Source organism: Dermacentor albipictus, chromosome 4 (assembly GCF_038994185.2).
Source record: "Dermacentor albipictus isolate Rhodes 1998 colony chromosome 4, USDA_Dalb.pri_finalv2, whole genome shotgun sequence".
In the NCBI taxonomy this organism is placed as follows: domain Eukaryota; kingdom Metazoa; phylum Arthropoda; class Arachnida; order Ixodida; family Ixodidae; genus Dermacentor; species Dermacentor albipictus.
The window spans coordinates 49,108,706-49,128,833 of record NC_091824.1 but is presented as its reverse complement, the minus strand read 5'-3'; the positions used below and the strand labels follow the sequence as shown (position 1 = coordinate 49,128,833).

Below are 20,128 nucleotides of genomic sequence, written 5' to 3'. Positions count from 1 at the left end.
CTAAGGTGTCTCACTGAGACCAGCGCCTCTAGGAAACACAAAAGTGCCTTCGTTGCGCGAGATGCAGAGGCTAGTGCTGGTCCATGGGTCAGGGACGTGTTTTTGTTCAAACGACGACACTTGGTGAATGCTGAGTGCGGACATGAAAGGCCGTTCTTTGTAGTGTATATAGCCTGTATAAGCGCAAATTAGGTGGGCTATATCTTCCCGCATTTTGAGCAGTTGTGACATTGTTCGTTTGACTTTCAGTAGGAAATGCTTTCTGTAAATTTGCCACGTTTAGACGATTACCCTGTCACGCCCGTTAAGCTCACGTGGCGTGCCAAACTCGCGCATAGGATCGCGCATAGGTCCGTATGCCGCTTTTCTGAATCAGTGCGCACCTCGCGCCATATGTATGTTCGAACAACATATATTCGTGCACCGTTTTGCCGTCCTCGTTCGCGAGCTGTCAGAAATTCAACGTTTTCTCGAACTCCGTGCTCCACAATCTTTTGACTCCGAGTGTACATACGTGCTCCGAGCTTTCTTTTCATTTCTTGCTCTTTCTTTTTTTAATCCTCTGCGTGGCTCTGCAGTAGTTGTGTTCTCATTTGACATTGTCATTCAGCGGCGCTTTTGCAGCACCATGTGAACTAAGAAAGGTTTTTCTTTTCTGGAAGAAGTTAGGTCGTTCACTCCAGTATCATTCTGATCACGGGACTGGCATGCGCACGAATAATTTGTTTGTTTGTTTGTTTGTTTGTTTGTTTGTTTGTTTGAATGGAAAATGGCCGGTCATTCAGTGGCATTATTTAGGAGGCAACCAGCCCTGGGAGTTCGCGTGTTAACAGCAGCACGCGGATAAAGCGCGACCGTGACGCGTGTATCCTATGCAGAAGACAACGACGATGGGAGCATTAGCGGACTCCGTCTAGTGGGTGGCTGAGATTGGGCGAGGACGAAGCAGACGTGCCTCTGTTCCGTTTCTGTCTGAACAGGTTGCCCTGTTGTTCTTGAAGAATGTCTCCCTGTCTTCTGTCCGCGTTGTACCGCGACACTACTATAGCGAGCGGAGGAAGCGTTCTCTGAGCAATGTAAGATTTGTCGGACGATCCCACCGCTGGCATACAGTTGTTGGGGTTGTAGGTAGTAGGGAGGAACTAGGGAGTGCAGGGTTTATTTACAGTATTTACATTTTAAACAAGAGATACATTTACACATTCTAGTGTGACTCCCAAATGAGCCCGCAAGACGAAGCATACAACATACGAGCACGAAGCTCCAAACACACTGACGAGCACGCAGCTTACGAGCACACAGACGAGCACGAGCACACCCTAGCAGCCGACAACAGCTGCTTATGCATATCCAGCTTTTCTGGACACGTACCAACTAGCGCCCCAAGCGGGCCCGGCACGAAGCTAGCGCGTTTTCAATGGAACGAGCGGGTTTTTCGCGAATAACAAAAGCTGCAGGCCGATTATTGAAAAACGCAGGTGACAAACGTGTTCTGGAAGACAGTCCACACGAGCCAAATGCAGTGATCACTCTATGGCACGTAAAAATTTTGTTCCCACAGCAGTTAAAGTTTTAGCAATGGAAGCCTATGGAAACGACGAAAATTTGTGCTCGATTTTTGAGGCAAGAATGATGACTGTAATAAAACTATCCAGTCTATCGTAATACGCAGTGGAGCGTAAGTAGTCCGGAGACTCAGCTTTCGATTGATGCCTCTCTCGACTCTCCACATATGGCGTAAGACTGTTCCCGAAAGCGATTTTTGTAACACTGTCGTGAAAATTGCCTTGGTATCTATAACAACATGAGCGTACCCCTCGGCGAAGCCTCGGTAACCGTGGCCGAGTGGTAGAATACCGAGCACCTTTCGTCCCGCATCGCGGCGGCCGCGGTTCGATTCCCCCTTCACAGCGGTTTTTTTTTTTTTTAAGCAGCATACGACCTAGTTTTGTAGTCTGTCACTAGATGGCAGAATCACAAAACCCAAGATTTGCTTTCGGTTTCGGTTTTGGTTTCTCAGCAGCGCATTATTTGAAAGCCGCATAGGGATTATAGTCTCCTACCAAATGGCATAAACACAAAACTCAAGAATTGCTTTCGGTTCTGGTTTTCCAGTGGTGCTCTTGAAATATTATGCTTTCTGTTTTTCCTTCATAAAACGTAGCAGTATCGTGTTCATTTGTTAATTCATCGCTTTTATGAAGGTTTTATTCATTAGAATACATAACTAGAAGCTTGCGCATGGCTTTGTGTTACGAAAAAAAAAACTTTCGTGCTTTGTAGCGTGGAACCTGCAAGAACAAGATGGCTATTCTTATTGCGTTCTTCTGGAAGGTCCGTTTTCTTCGACTTTCGGCTGTCCTTAATGGCACACACTCCGAGCGAATGACGTCCAGCTGTGCCACAATGTTACCCGGTCGCCAGTGCCATGCCTATGCAACATTCCTGTGGAACAAAGGGTCTGCTAGGCTGAGTCGCTGCCAGAACGTTAATTATTTCTAAATATTCATCCAAATAAGAAATGTTCCAACTAGGAGATGTGCAGCGTCTGGATTAGTAGCTACTGTTAATGTGTTCCCTACAGCCAAGTGGTATCAATCCGTAGGTGTGGCCGTAAAAAACCATTTGAGTAAATGTCCTTCGTTCGGTGCATTTGCTTTTAATGGGCAGCATTCTTTGTCGAGTACCCCTGCAATTTGGTAGCAAAATCGTGCAATATCGTGCCTGTAACGCCAAAAGCTTGACGCATTTCCCATATAAATATATAGGTCGTCATATAAAGTGTTGGGGTGACCAACTTGAAATTGGAAGTGGCATCAGCATAAATTTGGGCCAAGGTGAATTTAGCAGTGATATGGGAGTGGCCCTACCTAAATTTGGGGTGAAATGGTAGTAAGCGAAGCTGAATTTGAGGCTGATATGGGGGTGGCCCAACCTAAGTTTGAGGTGATATAGGGGTGGGTAAGCCTAAGTTTGGGGGAATATGGAGGTGGGTCAGCCTGGATTTGGGAATGATATGGGGGTGGGAGAACCTAAATTTGGGGGTGATATGGGGGGTGGGCCACCCTAACCATGGGCGTGATACGGGGCTGGGCCAAGCTGAATGGAGGGGGGGGGGGGGTAGGGGGGCTAACCTAAATTTGGGAGTGATTTGCGGTGGGCCATCCTAAATTTGAGGTGATAGACGGGTGGGCCAGGCTAAGTTTGGGGCTGATAGGGGGGTGGGCCAACCTGGATTTGAGGATGATATGGGGGTTGGCGAACCTAAATTTGAAGGTAACATGGGGACGCGCTAACCTAACCATGGGGGTGATGTTTGGCTGGGCCAAGCTGAATTGGGGGGGGGGGGGGTAGGTGATGGGTGGACTAACCTATATTGGGGTATGATTTGCGGTGGGCCATCCTAAATTTGAGGTGATCGAGGGGTGGGCCAGCATTAGTTTGGGGCTGATATGGGGGTGGGTCAACCTAGATTTGCAGGTGGTATTGGAGTGGGCCAATATAAATTTGGCGGTGTTGTGGAGGCGGGCCAATCTGTATTTGGGGGTGATATGGGGTTGGTCCTACCTAAATCTGGGGGCAATCTCGGGGTCGCTCAATCTGAACTTGGGGGCGATATGGGGGTGGGCCAACCTAAATTTTGGGGTGCGTCGACTGGAATTTTGGGGAACGATTTATGAAAATTCGTGGATGGACCAACTTGAAAATTAGGGGTGGCCCAGTTGAAATTGGGGATGGGCCAACTCCAAGTTTAAGGCTGGGCGAAAAAAAATCGGGCGTGGCCGACTTAAAATCGGGGGGTGGGCCAATTTTAATTTAAGGGTGTGCCAACTTGAAATTTGGGGGTGGGCCTATCTAATGTTTGGGGGTGGGCCAATTGAAATTTGGGGGCCTGTTTATGAATAGTTAGACAACACCAGTGGTGTTTCTGCATCTTTTTCATCATCGCAAAGTATGTATATTAATAATTGTTACCTAATACTCCTCAAGGTGAGCTACCATCGAGCCTTCCCAGCCCACTGGGCTGATAATGTCACAGTAGTACTCACAGAAGTACAGAAGTGACAACTGCGACGTTCAATGCGGAGATCACATGAACAAATCGCAGACTGAGCTGACCATTTTTGCACCAATGTCATTGCTAACACTACTCGCTCGTGCTAGAGGCAAAACAAGCTGACAACTATCATAATTCAACTTTCACTCCCACGCTAGTCGACACGCTCTCAGCGCACTATTTCGCCAATCATTGGATAGAGCCTTGCTGGATGTTTTACTGTCATGTTGCGTCGTTTTTCACGAAGGCCGTCTCCCGAAAAGAGAATAGATTTTTGAGATTGACGAGGCAAGCTAGAATATAACTCAAACGAAGCAAATGTATAAACGGTTATAGTGATTTTTCAAAAATGAATATAAGTAAATAAGATTTCAGATGGTATTGTTTCGACCGGGCATGACAACGAGTTTCTCCCGCCTGTCACAGTGCTTTGACCGAAAACCTAATCATTTAGCTCAAACGTGTTGCCCAATACTACATGTGCTAAATGCAGAAAAGTGCGGTGCGTGGTCACAGCTTCAAAGCCAGTCTATTTTGTGTACGGTTGTTGATATTGTAGTAATGTGGAGTTTTCTTCTTTATAAGAGCACAAAAAGAAAAATATAACAGATGGTAGCTAAGCGCAAAGTAAATTGGAAGATCTGAAACCAGCAATTATTTTTATATTGTGGATTGGTCTTCTCCGCCGGTAGATCGCTGTCGCATTACTTCAAAGAATTTCATTTGTGTGCAACTGCAGCAAAACGAAAATACTACCATTTCATTGCCAGGACCTTTATGCCCTCCACACACACAAGAAGGACACCAGATAATTGGCAATATCAGTTTATAAACTGACATTGTTTTGCTAATTTCAGTGTAGCGTGGTGCCTGCGGACGGAGTATTTTCTTAGTATCAGTCCAGTGTTAGCAGTGAGAAGCAGTTCGGTCTACCATTCCCATGAGGGCATACTAGCCATTGTAGCGCTTTACTGTAGGACAAATTAAGTGCTAAAAACTTGGTGTGCCTTGTCCTTTCCGCAGGTCGTCCATCCATTCTGTTATGGTGACGATCAACGTTGTGTCCGTCAGGCCTCCTCCTCATTTTTAGCTTCACCATCACGAGAGTGGACAGAGAAAGGAAGCTTTCTTCACAATCAGCCCCAGCGGGATTCCACCACTCGTAACTGCTGCAATTAGCATTCAGTGACTGGGCATGCTAAGCACATCCTTAGTTTCACAATGACTAGAGTACGCACAAAAAGTAGAGCTTTGGTCGCTATCACTACCACGAACCCATGTCAATGCAGATATAAGTACGTGCAGGGGCTGAGTATGCTAACCTCTCCGTTACCACCTGCTTCCACCACCTTAGATTTTCCAGGCATATCTGCTTCTTGTTTTCATCGCAGACGCATGCAGGATAAACGCGGATAACTAAAAAATCTCAGTGCCCTTCCACTCTGTGAAGAAACAAGACCTGCAAAGCTGTGTATGTGGGTCCCTTAATGATGAACTGCACCTCCACCGTATGTTGGCCCCGCATTGCACTGTCTTCGAGATCGGCCCACATATGGGGAGTGCTTAACGCCTGCTTCATCTCCGCCGCGGGTCTCCCCGGCATGGCATTACATTCGGGATCAGCCCACATATGGGGAGCGCTGAACGCATGCTTCACCACCGCTGCGGGTCGGGCCGGTATTACGCTACCTTCAGCGTTTGGCTCTACACGCGGACGCGATAGTGGAGAAAGTAGCCCTTAACAGGAAGCTTTAGCTCTGGTGGTCCTATCTTAATAAATGTAAAAGGACAATTCGTTTTTCTCGACAGCCACTGCATCTAATTTGACAAGGTTTGTTGCATTTAAAACAAGAACTCAAAATCTAGTGTCTGTTGGTTTCGAATTCTTGAATTAGGTCATCATTTGTTTATTCAAAATTGTTCAAAATTGCAAATTTAAAAAAAAAACGAAACCATCAAGTTTACAACTCTCTTTCGGCAAAGAAAACTGATATCAAAATTATGTACATTGCATCTAACAGCACATCTAAAGCAGACAAAATTGATATATTACGCATGAATCTTAAAAAATTTAGTAATACGGAAATACAGCTTTTCTACAACCCTTGTTCACAACGTAACGACTTCACGTAAGATATAAATCGGCATATTGGAATTGTCTAATGGATGCTGTTTACAGAACCGCGATATCAGTTCTTGATCTGGAGTTATTAATTTGTAAACTTCGTGCTTGTGTACTTTTCGCACTTTCGAATTGTTTAATATCTTTTACCAAAATTCAGGCCCTAAATAGAAATTCCGCTTCCAATAGTCACTAGAATTTACCTTTCTCTCCCGAATCCAACAAATTTCGTTAAAATCGGTCCAGGGGTTATCTAAGGAAAGGGGTTCGGCGTTTTACATCTATTTGAATAGGCCGAGTCAGAGTAGGGCCCGTGTTAAAGCTTCCTCTTAACGACTTCGCTGTAAAAAAAAAAAAAGAAGAAGAATTAAAGAAAACAAAAACGCTGCATCTATCAATATCGCCGGCTCAGATTTCGTCAGGATGGCACCGTCCCCATCGGCACGGCTCTATGAGCAGCTACCAAGCTGTTCACTTTCGTTATCTTCCTTCCCTTGGCGGCCGCGCATTGTCTTGATGCCAGCGGCGCGCTAAATCTGCACCATCATTCCGTCATGCATCGCTTCTGCGACCAAGCAAGCTTTCGGCGGCACACGTACACTGCCGCGTTGACACCAAAACTTTAAACTGCTTGCTTTCGAGAAAACAGCATGAATAAAAATGGAAGGCGACGATAAGGCCACGGGGAATATGTTCGCGGGGCCATACTATTGATGACAGCATACCGAAAGGCTAAATGTGGTCAGGTTGACTTTACAGGTTTGGAAGGAACGACTGAAGGTCTAGCTGCTTCATTATCACATAAACAGCGCTTGAAGTTGTTAGCGCAGTTTGTGTGTTGTTCCTCCTTTGTGTCCCGTCGTGAACTGCTGTTCTTTCTGTGGCTTTACAGACGTTCCTTTTCTGCGTCAGTTACGCCTTCCAAGAGTGTTTACTTGGAAAATGTTTGTTTGCATGGCTCTTACAGAAGTATGTTTAGTCGAAAGTTTTTCGATTGGCTGCATAATCTCGAGGACGGGCTCCAAACTGCTCATTTTCTTTAGCCACGTAAGAACCATTACTGAAAATTTAATTAACGTAGCTTTGTTGATTACGCAAACAACTTCTCAACTTACTCCGCATCTAGAGATTACCAATCTGAACACTCGAATGATAAAATGATGTTAACATTGTTTGTATCATTTCAATAGTTTTGTTTCGTGCAGTTAAAAGCAGCCGGCATATTGATGGTGTTGTAGACTTCTTATAAAGTAAGTGTGAAAGCTTGGACAGGTTATCTTCGCACAAATCAACTTCATGAGCTTAAGCACATGTGCCCAAACTTGCACGACTGCCTTTACAACCGATTCTGATATATTATACAAGAAGCACCTCAGCGCTACGGTACATCCCACAAGGTGTGCGAGAACATTGTGTGCGCTCCTGATTAAGTGTCTGAGCGTTGGTGGCATCAGGCTCGGTTTCCTGGCATCATAAGGAATAAAAACTGCTGCCTGGAGGAAAGCATTGGGTACATTTTCAGTACTTTGTAACATATGGATCATCACGGATGTGCACGTTAGAACGAAAAGTACTGAAATATTAAGATGAGGCTTTCGCTGGATGTATTTTAGCTGTGTAATGATAAGATCTAAAGAAAAAATACTGTGATTTTGTGACAAATAATGCTGACATGAAATACGAGCTCCGACACAGTAGCCGTGGTGGAATTGGCCCCTGGACTATTGGGATACATTGAACCACGATACGCTGGTTTGATAGTTCGCGCTTGAATTTCCTGTATGTCGGCGCCGCTGTGCAGTGTTGGAGGCCCTTTTCAAACGACAAGCACTATTTTTCAGCTAATATTGAAAGCAACTGTATTCCTTTTTTAGGGGGGGGGGGGGTGCTTTTTTTTTAGCGTCTAACCACAGTTCCAAAGTTATCAGTTAGCTCAAGATGGCCTGCATGTGTTTCTAATATCCAGTATGTTGTCACGGATTCAATAGCGAAAGAGCGTTATCTTATCAGATTGCGCGCGTGAAGCGAATACTGGCCTACATTCGCCGTCACATTTGAGGACCCGAGATTGCGCTGCAATGTACGACCATTTCAGTATGACGAACTAACGCCTTGATCCGTAGATCGGAATCAGAGGAAGCACTTTGCACGCAGCCATCGTTGCGCTTTGAGCGTTTTCTTTTCCAGAGCAAGCTCACTTTATAATGAGTTATATTCATGACTCACTCTTTGGAAGTGTTTTGTTCTTGACATCCCTACAATGTGAGAGTATAGAGGCGCTCCATCTTCATTGAGTGAACACTTGGAAACGGACTAGGCCTTTTCTTGCGTCTGCGTTTACACACTTACCGCATCAATTTATTTTTTATAACCTAATTTAGGAGGCTGTAAAGCACAGCAACCTTTTATTAACAGGACGTTTTAATAACACAGAAAATATAAATGCTTGTTAGTCGGCTTTCACCTCATGGTAAGGAATTTCAATAAAGATATCTTTATGATAATTAAAAGCCTATCCTCTTGGCAACGTTTAATCTGAGTTCCTCTTTGCAAGCTGATACAGACTTGCAGGTGGTTCGTATCGGGGGCCCTCAACATATGTCTAACCGTCCAACAAAGAGTTATTCCGAATGTTTAATTTCAGGAAGCCGTATTACCCTCCTGTCTTTCATTCCCGTTCGCAAACACGCATAAGACGAAAGTGCTGCATGAAGAGCATCGTTAGTCAAAACCAACGTGCTAGCGTTGCTCACCTCGCTTATATCGCTGTCATTTAGGCTTATATACGAAATATATATATTTTATATCGACGCATCACGAATCCAAAAAGACCTGTCCGTGACCAGCCCAGCTAGGTTTCTTTCATTTCGTACTTCGTAGTAGCTGCTAATAGTAGCTCACGAAGCAGAGCACTGAGTGGGGATATTGCAGAGAAGGTGTTCTATATACTTTCTCGTCACCCACCAAAAATTGCCCGCCGTGCTACTGGCCATTCCTAGAAAATTGTGTATGTGACGCCCAGTCATTTGCAACACCGCAACTTTGTTCTGCGATTGGAGAGTCCAGGTGAGAGACAGGGTGGTTATGTAGAAAAAGACACGCTATTTTCTGCAGTAACATAGGAAAACATGAATGAATGCCTTCATTTATTGAGAAAAAAGAAGACCAAGCATCAGTGGAAGCACGTCTCAGCAGATTGGGAAAGAAGCGGGGGACAAAGAGGAAAAGCTGGAGGCCTGGTGGCAGGCGAGGGCGCAGTTTAAGGGCGAGAGAATATAAGCAAGAGTTGGTGAAACCAGTTGAATTCAAGTGTAGATCTGTGATGTGGCGAGTAAATGATTGGAGTCACCGCCAAGCATCCGTCATTTGCGGTAGTATGAGCACCCGCCGTTCTTGGTAACAAACGTTTACTGAAAACCAATCTTCGCAATTAATTATTCATCAGCCATACCTCGCCACGTATTTCTTAGTGGCAGGGTCAGTGGATTTCAACTACGCTGTCGCGACAAGTTACGACTATAACGTGGCGCTTGCGGTTACGGTTGCCATACTCGTGACTCTTACTATTGCGCGAATACTATAAACATGGGCTTACTGCACAAGTTAGTGAACAGACATTTTAGAACCGCGTTTCTCACCTTACATACGCGCAACGCAATCACCATTGCAGCATGTTACGGTGCGCGTCCTTTCAAGACAGAGACGAAAACAAAAGAACGTGTTAGAAGACACGGTACCGACTTGGGCCTCGTGCCAAACATATCCAAGCCAGCAATATTTGTTTTATTTCAATACCCTAAAGGCCCAATGCGGGCGTTACGTAGGGGGGGATTCATCAAAGAAAACTTAACAATATACAACACAGAATATAAACGGATGAAGACAGGAATAAACAAGTTAATAAGCCAGGTACAAGTTGACAGGGGAAGAAATGCTAGGAACAGGTACTGAAAAAATGCACATGTAGCAAATCCCACAAAACAAAAATCGCACTTTCAGAAGTTACAAAACATGTCATCTAACATTCCACAGAACGTTACGGCCCACACGCACACACTGAAAAAAAAAGAAAAAAAACGCACATCATTCTAGTGGAATTTTCTAAGTATGGGGGGGGGGGGGACCAAAGAGCTGTTTGAAATGATGATGTTCCAGCGATAGCCGCAATGCTAGAAGGAAGCGAATCCCACTCTTCAATAGCCAGGACCAGAGGTGAGTATTTGTATCGTTCTGTCCGAGCGAAAATGGGTTTAGTCTTCTTCATGTGATCTACACGAGCCGGTGTGTGCGGCACCGGGAGAAGATGTGAACTTGCGTATGGTGTGTTGCTGTGGTAGAGAGTATGGAAAAAAGATAAACGGCTGAGTTTTCTGCGCATGACCAGAGGCGGGAGACGGAGCGATATTTTCAGTACTGTTACACTTTGATACCGAAAGTAACGGAAAAGGATGAATAGAGCAGCCTTGTTTTGGATACATTCCAACATGTTAAAAAGATAGGTATAATGAGGGTTTCAGATCACGGGTGCGTATTCTATCACAGGCTTGATTAGCCTGTTGAATGCGTGTAGTTTTGTATCCTGGTTGGCTTGGCATAGTCGGCGTTTAAGAAGACCAAGTTTTTTTAAGTCTTTGGTAGTAATCAGTTCAATATGAGTGCTCCAGGATAAATAAGAGCTAAAATTTACACCGAGGTATTTTACCGACGCTGAAGTTTGAATGATAGTATTATTAACTGTGTGGGCATTAGGAATCGTCTTAGCAGCGGAAGTAAACTTGAGATGTATAGTTGTGTCTACGTTAATTACCATTTGCCCTACCGCACCAATGAGTTAGCTCATCAAGATCAGTCTGGAGAGCAACGATGTTAACAATCATGCCGTCGTTTCTATGCAAAGAGGTTATGTATTTAAACTTCTCGAGTGACAGTCCAATCCGCCACCTACGGGAGCGCTTGAAGCCGCCGGCGGCCATATTGTTAGAGGAAAAGGAGCACGGCTACAGTACGTGGCTGCAAGCACGCGCGACGCAACTGTGCTTGCGGTACTGCGATGAAAAATCAAATGAGACCCCTTTAGGAAGTATATCAGTCCGGCATTGTGTGTCGCTGTTGTAAAAAAATGGCTGTGGCTTAGCTAAGGTTAAGCCCAGGATGCGAAGCATACCAGCCTTTATTTTAACGCGACAGCGTTAAGGAGCTCGTGTCGCAGAAAAGCCGGTGTCGTCGGCGTCGGCTCAGGCGTGCGGCGCTTGCTCAGGCGCACATTTCGTTGTCGCGCCGAACGCTGCGTTGCTCGACGCTCACCGCGTCCGATGCGGGGGGAGACGCCGCGAGCGACGGCGCGAGTTGGAGCCCCGTTTCTCCTCTGTCGTGACGTCACGGTGTCACGTGGTATTGAAGGCGACACCGCCGCGCCTGAGGAGCTGGGTTGAGCTCTCGTAATATGCTTCGCATAAAAAAAAAGAATGTCATGGTGGTGGGTGCCTTGTGTTCTGTGTACAATATGTTGCGAGAACTGAAAAACAGTCGTTTCCTGTTTTCTTCATTCAGTAACCTGCCGCGTGCATCGGCACTGTGATGCCCTTTCGTCGATACGTGGTGCCGGGCCGTATTGACAAAACATCACCTTGAAATATAGTATCCTTATGCCATTTCTTTAAAAAAATCACTATTAGTGTTAATGAGCATTTTTGCTTTAAACCTAGAAAACAAGAAAAATATTCAACGGTAGGTCTCATTTTTGTCGTTTCAGTTCTAGCTGAAAAGAGTTGGTGAAAGTAAATTTACAATAAAGCTAAGGCGACCCACCATCTGCACGAAGCCGCAAGCCTACATGCGCTCCAATGAGGGTAACCTGCCAAAGTTAAAGTCATGCGTCACTGGCGGCTCAAGCAATCTTTACTTTTTTTTTCGTTTCTGCATCCGTTCTTCCTGCGTCTGCGGCAAAAACGAGAAGTGGGAAGGCAGATAAATGGAAATTGGTGGAGGCAGGTGGTAGCGTAATGGTTAGAGTGCCCATCTCCCAAATGCAAGATGCTGCATTTGGGAGATGGGCTCGAATCTCGGTGGTTTGTTTGGGAAGACAGCTTTCTGTGCACTCTGGTGACTGCGACGCTCAGAATTAGGCGGCAGCCTGACGACAACGGTCGCCGTCAACGTGACAGAATAAGCGGGCGTGCAAGGTCCCACTTAAAGCCGAAAGTATATTCAGAGGAGATACGCTATACTCTTGTCGGCAAAAAAAAAAGAAAAACTGATGAGTAACGAGCGGTGCTGTTGAGCGAAGCTGTAGACCGATAATGTCACCATAGACATGACCACCCTCCAATCCCGGTGCTCAGCGGAAATATACGTCGACAGCATGTCAACTAGCGTGTTATAGATACTTCATTAAGGTCGTTGCGTGTTTGTGTTGTGTCTAGCAGGAGCGAGTAGTATAGGAGATTTCATTGGAGAGAAGGCGGTGAGCGAAGTCCGCGAAAAGTAATTGAGGATAGCCATATTGAACGTCGACGCCGTGTTGAAGAAAGCCTGCGACTTCAGTTGCTCAGCCGACAGAAGGCTTGAGTAGTAGCATACCGCTGGGCGTATTTGGTAACCACAGCGATAGACACACACTTTGCGGAAGTAAACAGAGGAAAGGGACTTAGTGAGTTGGCCGCCCTTTTCAAGCTCTGCTTGAAAAATGCATGTGGCGAAGTATGACGCGCCAAATAGTATATGCCAACCCAAATGAATCAGCGCGGTCATACTTGCGCGACATGCCATGGTGGCCTGCCACCAGGACATCATGAAGTTGCAGCGATTACAGTTTGCATTGGGTACTTGAGAATTAGAACGAGCACATCAGAGACGTCCGAGGGATGTTTCTACGGTATAAGAAGACATCGCTCTCGCCCTCCACCCCCCCCCCCCCCCCGAATAACTAAATCATGAATATAAGCTTACGAATAGGGGCATCATAAGATCGAGCACTAGGGCGCTTGTTGATCTTGTTCAGGATGACGTCAGCGTTTCGTTCAGCGTTTATTTCTGAGAAAATGAGTTGGAGTTACGTTTATTTGCATCACAATGATGGGCGTAATCAGGCAAACATTGACAGCATTTCATTAGAGGGTGCCTGACTACTCCGTGGAGATTACGTTTAACAATGACAACAAACACAGAAAGCTTTGCTTACATCGATTCGCACATACGTGGGATCCGCATAATTTTGTGACTATCAATTTAGATGCTTCAGAATGGCGCTCATTAGCGCAACATTTCCATCCACAGTGAGCATAAGCGGCTGTCGTATCCACAGTAGAATTGATTTAAATGGCTTTAATCCCATGGACATATCGTCGCCAACTTCCGTGGGAATGCAGTTGTCAAAATGGAATACAGGTGACAGGGAAATCAGGAGGTTGATGAACGGCAAGTAGGTGGAAACTTGCGCATGACCTCAGGGATATAAAATGACTTTTTGAGCAGCTTGGTCAGGGGGCCATGCAATGGTTTCCACGTCTATTAAAAATCCTCCAAAATATTAACAGAGGCCGACAAAAATGCGGGCATTTTGGGAAAAGTGAAACCGCTGGAAATTTCACGACAGCCTTAGCCTAAATATAAAAGATGACTTAAAAATAAGAAACCATAACGTTGACAGGGTGGCCAAATTCTGGCACAAATAAATCGGCTGTTGAAGCAGTTCAGCTGAAACGCAATGGTGCGAAGTAAGGCGAGAATGTCGGCAAGTATTGAACAAAGGTCAAGTAGGTCCTGTGGCCGACGCCAGCGCTCGGCAGCTGTCAAACGACTGCACGTATTAGCGAGATGCCTGGTCGTCAGTAATTACAGTATTATTCGGGTCTGAAATATTGGACGCGGACTCCATCACATTGAATACAGTGCATTCTACGGTGTCATTCTTGGACAGATGGTACCGACTCTCCAGCAATGAGGATAAGAACAAATTCTCTCACGTGCCGGCCTTCACCTTCCTCCTACTGCCAACATTCCTTTCCCTCCGTAGTCGCTTAGCTTTTATTGGGTTCGGCTGCTAATCACGAGGTCTCGGGATCGAATCCCAACCACGGCAGCTGTATTTCAATGGGTGTGAAATGCGAAAACCCGCGTACTTAGGGTTAGGCACACGTTAACAATCCCAAGTGGTCTAAATTATTCCCGAATCCTCCACTACGGCATGCCTCATAATGAAATTGTGGTTTTGGCAAGTAAAACCTCATAATGCGTTATGTAACATTCGTTAAGGATGTCCTGGGCAGTAGCACAACTCTTGAATACAATTAAGTTTCAGGAGTTGCGCGTGAGGTCCTTGAATATGTCATCATCATCATCATCATCATCACCATCATCATCAGCAGCCTGGTTACGCCCACTGCAGGGCAAAGACCTCTCCCATGCTTCTCCAACAACCCCGGTCACCTACTAATTGTGGCCATGTCGTCCCTGCAAACTTCTTAATCTCATCCGCCCACCTAACCTTCTGCCGCCCCCTGCTACGCTTCCCTTCCCTTGGAATCCAGTCTGTGTATAATAGCTGTGTCTTACCAGTACTCACCTACGGGGCAGAAACTTGGAGCCTTACGAAAAGGATTCTACTTAAATTATGGACGAGGCAACGAGCTATTGAAAGAAGAATGACGGGTGTAACGTTAAGGGATAAGAAAAGAGCAGATTGGGTGAGGGAACAAACGCGAGTTAATGACATCTTAGTTGAAATCAAGAAAAAGAAATTGGCATGGGCAGGACATGTAATGAGGAGGGAAGATAACCGATGGTCATTAAGGGTTGAATATGTGGATAGCCTTTATGGCGTTCGATAGCTGCTAGTCTACATTGCGGCTATATAATAAAGGCGGAACGGCAACATAGTAGAGAATGTGGAGAACCTACAAATCCCGCCTATATTACTGCACAATAATTTTAAATAGCGTTCTTGCTTCACGCACGTGGATAGCCGCCAAAGGAGACTACTTTGGAAACTAACTGCAAGTACTGTATATGTCGTACCCAAGGATGTACCTGGCCTGGTGGCCAGTAAATGTGACGTAATATTGCGAGCAGCTTCGGCCATAGCATGCTAACGGATGACGACACAGACTGAAGTGACTAGCGCAAGAGTGGACAAGAGAGAGACGCTACAAGGACAAGCGCCCAGTTGGAAGTTTGCGCTTATCCTTGTCGCCTCTTTAGTGTCTTGCGCTAGTCACTTTAGCATGGAATACCAACTAGCCCCCTCTCACACCCTGCGACGACACAGGGACAGTTTGCTCAACTCTTGTTTCGTGACTTTTGGGTCAAGATGAAAAACCGACATATCCATGTATATGTCTTAATACTTAAGCACATCTAGATTTGCAGCTGCGGCGATAGCCCATGAGTGCGCATTGCAAAGTCGCTAGTGAAATAATTGTGTACACCTTAACAAATTCGATAAGGGAAAATCAAAATCCATCCACGACGGCGTCTCTAGTAGGCGCGGTGCGATGTTCGGACGTTAACAATGTATGCCGATTGAAGAAAGGCTGCCCCGAAGTGCTTCTGACGGTTAGGCTAGCTTCTTTACTCCGTATAATGAAAAAAAAGAAAAAGAAAAGGAAAAGAGAAGAAAAAAAAAGGAACCGAATCAAAAGCCCAGAATCAACAATTGCTCGTCGCGAGTAAACGCTGGATGACGAGCAATTTCCAGGCGACGAGCGAATACGCTTGATCAAGAACACTGATAACGCTGGCGGGACAAGCATTGTGGCGAAGTTCAATGCACAGGGATAGCTTTTACTTTTTTTTATTTTTGTTTGGTTGACGTCATCACGCGTCACCGCGGGAAGTTTGAAAAGTTTAAGGTCAGTACGCCACGTGGTGGCATTCACGCGAACTAAACCCTTGTGTCCAGAAAAGCTGGATACGGAACACTCCACTGGTCCCTAGTTCCCTAGGTGAGAGAACCGTTCGACCAGCCATCGAAGTTGACCCGCCGGTTGTCCATTATCTTGAGTCTTGAAAGGCGCGTCGGTTCCCCGAGCTGATCCCCGCAGCGTGGCTGCCGGTTGCCCATTGTCTCGCACCTCTAAATTCCAGAGCTGCCTTTCTCCTGTAGTCGCCACGAGTGTCAGCAGACTGTGACGAATCCTGGGGCCCCCGTACCGCAAAGCCCCATTTTGTTAGGGAAAGCTCTTCTTGCTGCAGAGAGGCCATGACGACCCGGCAAATCAACCAACGTATTAATACGTTGGGTGCCAAACGTGGCCCGCCCTGCTGTCGTCACCGATTCTCCGAACGAGGTGCATGGTGGATTAACGCTGTCGTCCTCGCTGGTTCTCCGAAGGGCGCCAGCACCGCGGGTCGATCGAAGCACGTGCAGCGGGCTGAAACAGCTTTGCAGAGCAGTACCCCTGCAGGCCGATCCTAACAGCAAATGCTTTGATTTCGCGATAGCGGCAACTTTTAATGCTCATCTCGCGGGTTCACAAGTGTCCGTCTTCGGTCGGTGAATAACGGCGGCACGTCATTGCTGGTCCCTAATGCGATCACCCGGACGCTCCTACTTTCTACTCGAGTGAGGCCCATATGCTGGGCCTGGCTGGACGCATCGGGCTCAATACGGGCGCTGTTAATAACGGCCTGCTGAGGTGCAAGTTTTGCCAGCCAGTTGCGACAGCGGCGTCAACTTTTCTTGGAAAGCCACCGTTACTCTCTAGCCTCGGCGCCATTGTGACTAAACGCGATCGGCGGTCCAACTATTGTTACTGAACCCGCCACCGCCGACCTTATCTGCTAGGAGCCGGGGAGTCGCCGAGGGAACGCCTCCGGAGGCCCCTTCCCACGCGCCGTTCAAGACGCAAGACAATGGACAACCGGCGGCCGCGCTGCGGGGGTCAGCTCGGGGAATCGGATGTGCAGCTCCTGACGTCAGCTCCGAGTTCTGCGAGGGCCGTCTGACGTCGGTTGGGGACCGTGAACCTCTCGCAAAGAGGTGCGTGTGTAAGCCCTCGTCTACGGTGCCTGGTCGAACGTTTCCCTCACCTTGGGATCGAGGGGGGAGGAGGGACCGAGTGTTTATAAACCGCTGTTGTGCGGCTGCCCAGTGTACTTTCTCTCGCAGTAATGCTAGACTGGTGAACTGCAACGTCCTGATGTAGATACTGTAAATAAACCCGTATTCCTCGTTCTCGATGAGAAGCAGTCCCCCCCTTCAACAGCGTCCTCAAGCGTGGATAAGTTGGACGACGGCATGGGCCAGCTACCACCTAATTCATGCCCGACCCTAATCTTGACAACTGATTACGAGCGATGGGATTAACCTCCCAATCCTTACAGCGCGCGTTTGTTGCCGTTTAAAACGTAATTTTCGCGGAAGACCTACCGGGATGGCGTGAATACGCTCTAGAAACACACTAAAACAGCCGTGTAACGTTACCTGTCCAGCGATGGGCTCCTTCTTGCCTTGACGGCTGTAAAGAGGCAAATATATAAAGAACTGAACAGATAGAAGTGAAATTATGCACCCTGCACTGAACATTTGGAAGTTCATAACGCGATTTGTCTCCCTCCATCCCCTTCTCTTCTTTATGATGGAAAGTGGCTGCTGTTGAGGTACGGTGGGGTTGGTCAGCGCGGTGTAATTGAGATACAGCTTTTGCTCCGAACGTTCCTGAGCGCACCACAACATTCCCTTGAGTCGTGGGGTTTAGCGTCCTAAAACTAACGTTCCATGGTTATACGGGATCCGGCGTATAGTGGATCCAGTTCTTTTTTGATCACTTTTAGCCGTCTAGGTGTTCTTGAAGGTGCACGCAAATGTAAGCCCACGTGAGCTGTTCTTTATGTAATTTTCTTTTCCCCGCGTTTCGTCCTGCATCGAAATGCGACCAGGAACCGTACCCTCGACCTCGTCCTAAACAGCAGTGTGCGCCCATAACCATCTGACAACCAGCCACCGCGCGGCGGGTCCTCGGTGTTCGGCGTGTCTAAAAAAAACCTTCTCGGGGGGAGCGAACAGGGGAGCATCGCCGACTCGCTGTCTTGCGAAGGCGCTCAAGACGCGCGCTCAGGCGCGTCCGCCGGACGCGCCGACGCACGCAGGCGTGTCCGCGGTTTCGGACAGTAGCCCCCGTGCGCGCCCCCCTCTCCTCCCTCCCATCTCCTCTGCTCGCCGTCCTCACTCGCCTGTGCGCTCGGCACACTCGAACGCGTCCATTATCGAGACGACCTTCCGGCTTCTTCCCCGTATAACACGCGATGCAAAGGTTCGGGTCGCTTTGTGCGCGCGCTCAGCCTGTGCGACGCCGGGACTTGTCGCGCTGCTCCTGGACCCTTCGCGCGCTCTGCCGCTTTCGCGAGATCGTGCGTTCATAGCGCGAGCTCTTATGTCCCTGCGCTGTTAAAAGGGCCTCCGCTTTTTATGCGGGCACTGCCCTCCCGTGCACCCGGGGTTACGGTGGACGCCACGCGCTATCTTACCAGAACGGCAGTGGCGCACTCTCCGGGGCCAGGTTACGGTTTGGTCGCGTTTTGCAGCCCAAGTAGCGTGGGTACTCGGTCTATCGTCTACGCGAGCACGCGGAGACGTGGTGGGTGACGTTCTCTCGTTGTCGCTATGGCGGCCCTCTTAAAATACCGCTTTATGATACGGAATGTCGGCCGTCGACGCGAGTGAGGTTCGGAGCTTGTTTCAACATCGAGCGCGACTGCTTCTGAGAAATCTGCCTCTCGTACGAGACTGTCGATAACAGGATGCGCAGACCGAGGGTAGACGCAGTTGGTGCGTTGCAAGATGGGCTACTTCGATCGGCGCTTTCCAAATTCGGTCTCTCCGGGCACTCCCTTGAGTTCTCGTTGAAATTTCTCCTTCCACTGCGGGGGCTCCTCTTACTGCGAGGGATCTTCAGCATTCGCACATGGATGTCCCGCTTCAGGCACAGCGCTAACACATTTTCACCCGTCGTGACGTCATCATCGTCCCATGCGGCGCCGAGCCACCGAACTCGGTGGAGTCGCATCTATACTGCGTCTCAGCAGTTCCGTGCACCACTGTGGGAGCTACGAGTGCATTGACCAATCAGGAGGTCGAATACATATAACTGTCAATTTTACTGAAGAGCAGGCATGCATACACGAAGAACACGTGGTGTTTGCGTTGTCCGTTTCGTTCCTTCTTGTGTCCGTGTTTGCGCGCCTTATTATAAGTAAAATGAATCCCGCACCGACTTGCTCAACTTTTCGTCATTCTAAGTTTCATATCTAAAGGTATCCGTCCCATACTGTTGTCGTCCCGTGCTGTTGTCCTCCCGTGCTTTGTTGTCTGCTCAAGCATCTGCGTTTACAGAACTCGCAGCCTTGTCCCTGCTGCACGGAACTAACGCGACAATGTATGGTCCGTGTATCTCTGGTGAACATGGAGCGTCTTTCCGTACTCTGTAAAAGCCATATATCGAGAGGAAGGTTGAACTCTGAAGATTTCTCAGTTACTTGATTCATGATATATACGTGATTTAGTAATGAATACCCCTTCTGAAGCCACTCTATTCTCTGCACATATAATGCGCATAAATGTATGCAGATAACGGCATATCCTTTTAAATGGGGTGAGGAAATACTGTTTGAGCAGATAGAAATCACAGAGCCGTGTAGCATCCCTTCAAGCGTAATCTGGTATATAGTCAAGTAGACCACTTAAACGCAATAGAAAACACAGGAGATGCGAAACGATTTAAATTTCACTAAAATGTAGTATTCCCTAAGAAGTGGGTGCTCGAACAGATATCTCGTATATTTTAGTGCGTTGTAATGATAAAAAAGAAATGCTAATCGAGAGCTTCAGCTCGGGACGCTTGGGTGCCGTCTGCTTCTCTTTATTATTATTATTATTATTTATTTATTTATTTATTTATTTATTTATTTATTTATTTATTTATTTATTTCTCACCGCGTGCGATCCCACACCA

At 47.1% G+C, this 20,128-nt stretch overlaps 1 protein-coding gene and 1 long non-coding RNA gene across 4 annotated transcripts in view; one reads left to right on the top strand and one right to left on the bottom strand.

Moving 5' to 3' along the window:
• The window catches only part of LOC135915381 (coronin-2B-like), a 294,501-nt gene that overhangs the window by 103,072 nt on the left and 171,301 nt on the right, over positions 1-20,128 (top strand). The window lies entirely within an intron of this gene.
• Positions 1-20,128, bottom strand: part of LOC135915382 (uncharacterized) — a 138,806-nt gene that overhangs the window by 24,521 nt on the left and 94,157 nt on the right. The window lies entirely within an intron of this gene.